The sequence below is a fragment of the Passer montanus genome, unplaced genomic scaffold (genome assembly GCF_014805655.1).
Source record: "Passer montanus isolate IOZ18808 unplaced genomic scaffold, ASM1480565v1 scaffold26, whole genome shotgun sequence".
Classification (NCBI taxonomy): Eukaryota; Metazoa; Chordata; class Aves; order Passeriformes; family Passeridae; genus Passer; species Passer montanus.
Genome location: NW_024367261.1, coordinates 3,176,807 through 3,184,055, shown reverse-complemented (window position 1 = coordinate 3,184,055; position 7,249 = coordinate 3,176,807).

Genomic DNA, 7,249 nt, shown 5'->3' with positions numbered 1-7,249 from the left:
ACAAAGTTTTCCCTGAAGTTATTTTCACATTTCACTGCTGCCAAGGCACTCACTGCCCAACCTCCTGTCAAACACCCAGGGGTGCAAGGAGAGAGAAAACCCAGGGCTGGTACTGTCCTTGCGCCAGCTTTTGGCTGCTAATGAAAGACATCTCTGCCAGAAAGCATAAGAGCAATGAAAACCTTGAGAGCAAAGTGCTTGGTTTGGCTCACCATGTCCTTGCAAGGGGACAGCTGGGGATACAGGGTTGTTCTGTGGAGTACTCTTCCACAGTGCTCCATTTTGCTTCCCTGCAAAATGTAAAAAGGTCAACTAACAACAAAGAAGGGACTGGACAAACAAAATAGCTCAGAATAGAAACCAGAGCCTCTTTGTTCCCCTCCCTCAAGCCACAATGTGCCCATGCAGTTGTCAAGAAACTGCTGTTGTGCGGCAACCAAGATGATGGCCAGTGTGAAATGACTGTCTCATGGCCAGTGTGGAAAAAAGCCTGCCTCACAGTAGTGGCAAATGCAGAACACTCAAATGAACACAAATGCATGGCTCTTCATTGCGTACATTAAGTAATTACCGTTTCATGTTTATTAGAAAAACACTTCCTTTCCTCTTCCAGCATGATGAGCAAGGGAGAAAAAGAACAGGCAAAAGCCATCCTTGAAATGGGCAGATTTTAGAGAAGTTGCCAATTCACACAAGCCATAATTCATACTGCACAACCCCCTGCTGCTACCTCTGCCATTTCTTGCGAGCCAGGGTTGTGCAGCTCCTGCCTTTTCCTCAGCGATGCAGTGCTGCAGCCCCAGCAGAGCCCCAGCACAGGCAGTATGGGTGAAGGACACCCACTTCCCACACCATCACCTGATGCCAGAGTACACCCCAGCATCTTCACATCCCCCATAACTTCTAGGCCCTGGAGCTTTTGGCACTCTCTGACACAAACATCTGGGCTGCATTTCAGAAGTGTCCCTCCCACACCTGTCACCAGCTCTTCAGAGTGTTGTCACACCAGTGACATCTTCCCTCTGCCTACAAGCCAAGCATCTGTAACTTTTCAGATCCAAATTCAGCTTTTCCTTATGGAACTTCCAGGCTGCCTGCTCTACCTTAACATGCCTCAATCTCAGCCTAAAGGCTTTAGAAACTCATGGGATTTTCTCCAAAGGTAATTCTTAATCTTCCCTTACCATTTCTCCTCTCACAATGTCCACAGCTTTAGTCAACATGTAGACATTTAGACAGAAATATTTCTAGGGCAAAGCGAGGGTCGTGCCAGTCCCAGAAGACAACACAAAGCATTTCTCCCTACTCTAAAATAAGCCTCTTCATTTCATCTTAGCCTGTTACACTGGCAGTTTCAAAAGCTGCATGTGCGTATCTTTCTTAACTCAGCTGAGCCCTTTTACTGCTAGGAGGTTTTCCTATCTCAGATATGGACTGTCTAGATAATGTAGACTTGGGGTCTTTTATAAAATAATTTATTTTTGTTACTTGCACCCAAATTCCACCCATGACAGCAGCTTTCTCTGTCTAAAAGCCTGGATATAGCTGTGTGGCTTTTCAACATCACAGCAAAGCTACAGTTGTATTAGTGCTGCAAAGTCCTTCACAGAAATTCTTCTGACTTGAAGAGGGCATTGAAGCCATGGCTTGAGAGTACCTGCAAAAAGTGAACAGCAGCAGGAAAAATATCTAATCCGGCCCTATAATAAGCCAGTTGACTTCACAGAGAGCAGGAACTTCTTGGGAGGTTGCATGAGGAGTAGCACAGGCTCTCAGTAACTTGTACTACTTCATTTTCTCTCTGATGTACTGCCCAGAGACAATTTTACTTTGATTAAATTAGAGCTAAATTTGGAACGGAGTTCACATCATGAGCAAGGCCTGACCATGCTGGACATATTGCTGGCTGTTGGATTCATTTCGGAAACCCAAGTACATCATTCTCTATTCAAAACCCAAATATTTTGCCTTCAGTGCCAGTGAATTATGCAGGGTATAAAATAGCCAGTCAGCTGCCTAACCTTGGAAGAAACAACTCCCCCGGGCATTGACTTGAGCTCCTGGGAAGCTGCTGGGTTCAGATCAGGGTGATCTTCATGCCCCCGCCTTCCAGGTCAGTGGCTAGGACCACTTGGGGGGTGGCTTCCTAGAGCAAAGGACCAACAAGGTCCTTTCAGGTCAAAATTCCAGGGCACAGTCTGGGCATGCACACTGTAGAGGCCTCCTCTTTAGCTCTCAAAGCAGCAGAAAATCAGTAGTTGCCCATCCCATGGGCAAAAGCTCTTTGTGCCTCTTGATAAACCCTTGTCTCTGCAGAAACAGCCTTTGCTCTCAGATGCTGTGGACTGCTGAACAGGGGAATCTGGAATGCTCAGAGGGAGAGCCAGTGCTGAGCAGATCACTTTCCCATCTCTCCTGGGGTTTAATTTGCAATAGTAAGCTCCTCACAGCAGCTTGTGCTTCAGTTCTGTCTTTTCAGCAGACACCATCAGGCTTGGTTCAACCCACAATTGAGCTGCAGTTTGCTTTCTTCTTTCTGCACCTCCCTGGATTTAACTTCTGGCCCTAGCCCCCACAAGCAAAATCCACCAAGTCAATGCTCCTCACAGGAATTCACCTTGTGGCTATTGGCCTCTACATCTCCATGAGTCCTCCCAGTCCCTGCCGAAGGAGAAGCCCAGTGCCTGGGAAACCAGTGCCTAAGGAGCGCTGCTGCAGCTGCAATGGGCTCAGCACCACACCACTGCCCTGACAGGGGTTCTTTTTTCTCTGCTGAACACCAAGGGAAAGGATATGTTCTGTACACACAGCAATTCCACGTGCCAGGCTGACTGGCAGGAGCAGGGTGCAGGAAGCCTCAGGTCTCCAGGAGATCCATGAAGCTCAGCTCATCTGCTCTGCACTGCCTTTGCAGCAGGAGCAGCAGCAGCTGCCGCCCCCGCCCACAGCAGGCTCCCAGAGGGTTATACATTCCATAAGGCCAGGCAAAAATCACAATTCCCTGGTTCTGTGCAGGCTTGCACCCACGGAGCATCGGGTGCTGTCAGCCACGGGAGGGATGTAAAAACCCTGCTGCTGGGCTGGGGGAGTTGTCCGCTGAAATCACGAGGAATTTTTTTCTCCTTCTGTGTAATTTCCCTTAATTACAGAAAAAGTGATCAGGGCTCTTCTCTGGATGTAAAGCTGCAGGAAACTAAATTCAAGAGGCCCTTCACAGCTTCCTACTTAGCCAGCTTTATCTTGCTCAACACTGCAGCCAGGGCTGCTCAAACGATTGCCAACCAGGAAAGCACAATAACAATGTCCCAGAAGCATCTGCTATTTATATGAACATAGATGTGGTTAAATGAAGGTTACTGTCAAGGACAAGCAGAAAAATCTGGAGGAGTGCAGAGAATAAGAAAAGACAAAGAAAAAAGCCTGTTCTAGCTTTAAATTTTCTCACAGAAAGGAATCGAAGTAAATCTTACAACCTTTTGTGCAGTTAGAGGGCCCCAGAGCATTTTGCTACACAGTGATTCAAGTTCTTTATTCCCAGTCAAGCACAAAGAGAAAAAGCCCCACGGGTGAGCGGCCATGAACATGAAAAAGAAAAAATAGACTTTTGCTGTTTTTTCACCCTGTGCTTTGTTTTTATGAAGGATGTTGGGACCAGCCCACCCAAAAGCCTTTTATCTCAGGAGATGACTTGAGCTAGAAACAGGTACCTGTAATTAGCTTTCATTCCAGAAGGGGAGAAGTTAATTTACCTGGCTTTTCTTCATGAGGCATTTCAAAGACAAATTAATTTTTGATGAATGAGCATGTGCATTCTGCAGTGCTTGACCTGCAGTTGGTTTTCAGGCCTCGTTGCTCTAGACACAGCTTTCATTTGTCCACTCACAGATGTACTAAAGGAATAAGCACATCAGCCCTGATGGAAACCTGCATCACTTTCATGGGAATTGATGCAATGCCCAAATGGACATTGCCAGAGCAGGGCTGCACTGCACAGGACACCTCATTCCACCCTGAAACAGCAGCAGGTGGAGCTGCCTTTGCTCCTGAGAAGGTGGATATCCACAGGTCCCTTAAATACAGGCATTACACAGAAACATTGGTTCCATCCAAGAAGTAGAACTGCTGAGGACAACAAGACACACAAATAAGAAAGTTTCTTCCTCACTCCCTCCTTTTCTCTCCATGGGTGGTGATGTTCAGAAATGCCTCAATTTGGATTAACCTGTATGTACTCTCAGTATGAGACACCTCAGATGCAATTCATGCTGCTTATCTAAAGACATATGCCTGTGAGAAATATCATCAGAGTCCCCTTTAAGCTGGTTAGAGTCCAATCTATATGATTAAATCTACTTTAGGATGAGACAAATCCTCAACAGGCCCCAATGATTGATTGCATCTTAGGTCTTCAAGGGCAGCCAAGACAAGCCTCACGTGCAAATGACCACATTATACATTCATAAATTTTGAGGATGATAAATACTACCTGGAGACCTGCCTCCTGAAAGTTGATGGGGCCACAGACGAGCTCAAGTCACAAGCTAAACACTAAAACATTGTAGAAACTCGTGGACTCCCCCCAGCTCACCAAGCCTAAATCTGGTATTCGTACCATCAAAGCACTTGTCCTGAGAGTTCATCAAGTCAGGGCACCCCTGGAGCCTAAGCCAGCAAATGTCAAAACCCACATCCAAGCTGAGTACCCCCCGTCCTGCCACGTCCTCCTGCCCTCAGACAGCCTTCAGGCTTTGCAATTAGCCCTGGCTCTAAAGGCTCATCAACTAAAACATGCTCTGCGCCACATGGGGGAAAAGTTGGACAAGTAACTCACAGCTCTGTGCCTCCACTGTCCCTGAAGTTTTCTTGCCAGCTCTGTGCTTGTAACAGTGCAAAATCCAGGTGGTTACAGAGCTCCTTCCTTAGGAACTCCCAGCCTGGAGGATACCTGGGTTAGGTTGTTCTTCCTTGTACCAGAGCAGAGAAACACAGGAGAAGAGGAAAATAAGGCAGATTTCCTTAAGGTCACAGGGGTGGTTGATAGGTGAGGTTCAGCTCCCCTCCATAAGTAATCTGCCTATATCTCTGCCCTGCTGAAAAGTGTAACCTGCAGTTTCAGACACTCATTTCCAGGGAGAGCATGCACCAGATGCCAGGTTAAGTGGCTTTGGCACAGAAAGGGCTGAATCACCAAAAGAGGCTAAAGGAGAGTCAAACAATAGAACAACCCTTAGTTTTGAAATGTTGGTTTCAAAATTATTTTCTGACAAAGTGAATTTGCTTTCTTCTTCTAGTTAGAGAAGGCTTGTGAAAATCTTTTTTCTTTTACTCTGAATGCTTCTCCACTACCAGCACATATGGCTCATCCCTTTTTGTCTGTTTTTCTCCTCATATGGGAAAGAGGATGACACAACTGCAAACACTAAGTACCTTACATGGTGAGTGTGTAGATCCAGCTGAAAGAGATTTTACATTTTTATTTTCCTCTCAAGGAGAAAAAGAAAAAAAGACCTTCTAAAGATCTTATTCCCGATGCTGTGTCAGCCAGGCACTGCTTATGCAGTGACCTGCAGTGGCAGCTAGCAGCACACAAATAAAGAGTCATGTATTTAGGCACTGTGCTCATTAGCTGTTAACCATATAGAGGTGTCAAGATACTCCTAAGCTACTTCTGTCCCACAAACAAACAACACATTATTGGGTAAAACAAAAGCACCCACCTGGAGGCCAGCACAGGATACCAGTATTGCCATATGATCCAGAGCCCTGCAGTTGACCGGTTTTCCAGCAAGTGATTCTGCCTCAGGCTGTTCCAGCATGGAGGGAAATCCCATAATTCATATACTTAATATGGATTTATGAATCCCATAATTCATATATTTCAGATTTTCTGCTTATCAGAGGGGCTCTGCTACAGTTAAGTTTTTATGCTAAAATTCCCATAATAGGCAGAAACAGAAGCCTGTGGCATCTCTTCTACAACAAACCAAAATCTTTGGAGCAACTTATCTGATCCATCTAAGTTATTCACAAGTAATAAGTGAAGAAGAAAATGCCAACCTCTACTTCCAGGCAAGGCAACAGAGCAAAAAATCTCCATGCCCTGTGATCATTGCTCAGTTTCTCATCCTACGAAAAAACCAATCAAGGAGAAAAGTGAAATTCAGTGTTTCCCACATGAATGCATCCATGACTTCCCAGGAGGACATTGTGTGACAAGCAGCTAGGAGGCCATTTAAGCATGCTCTGTTCCTCAGCAATGCTGCTTTTCCACAGGCTCAGTGATGAAGACACAATCCTTACACACACAAAAGCCACAGCTGTGGCTTCATCACCAGCTGGTATCTATTTTTAAAGCTCTCTCCATGTACACAGAAGCAAGTCCTCCAAGCCTGATTTTTCTCTAGTCCTTGCACTTTAGGTAAGGAATAAATAATACCTTTTGCACAAGTAGGAACTAATTAGCTCTTCAAAGCTCCCCTACACAGGTGAAATCAGCTACAGGAAGGTGGGACAATCTCATGCCTGCTGGCTGCAGCTCAAAGCCCAAAGGCAGAGCCCAGCTCTGATCTCTGCTGGTCCTGCTCAGTATGCAGGGCATCCCAGGCAGGAAAGGCTGCCATCTCCTCCCATGTGCTGCACTGAGTTCTGGCTTCTTACTGACTGTTCAGAGCAGTAAATACAACAGATATTTGTGAAACAAAGGAAAGGTTTTCTTCATTCTCAGCTTTGAAGACATTTTTAGTTGAGAAAATGTGCATGGTATTCTATTGGTTTTGTTCTCTAAGCATTTCTAGCTATCAGCCTGACAACATTTAAGAAAGTAAGAACTTACCAGGTGGGTCAGGCCATGGAGCACACAGCCCCATATTCTATTTCTGAAGGGGCAGGTAGGTCTGTTCAGGGTACATTCACAAGCTGGTGTTCACAATCATTGGATATTGGATGTTAGGAAACATAGTACTGACTACACCTCTCATTATCCTATAAACTTGGGATTTGCCCATGGAAGTATTAATTAGTTGGTATCTGCAGGTTTACAACCTTATCTTTGTGACATTCTGTGGCAGCAGATTGCAGGTTTTCATTACCTACTGTGTGAAGTGTTTATCCACATGTGAGACATCCCAAGAAACTTAGTGCTGCAGCCACCACTGAAGTGCTTGGCCATCCTAGAAAAGATACTGCTCCTGTCACATACCTGTACCTTGAGATGGTGTCCTTAGTCTGTTGTGCTGTGTTTCCTGAGTGG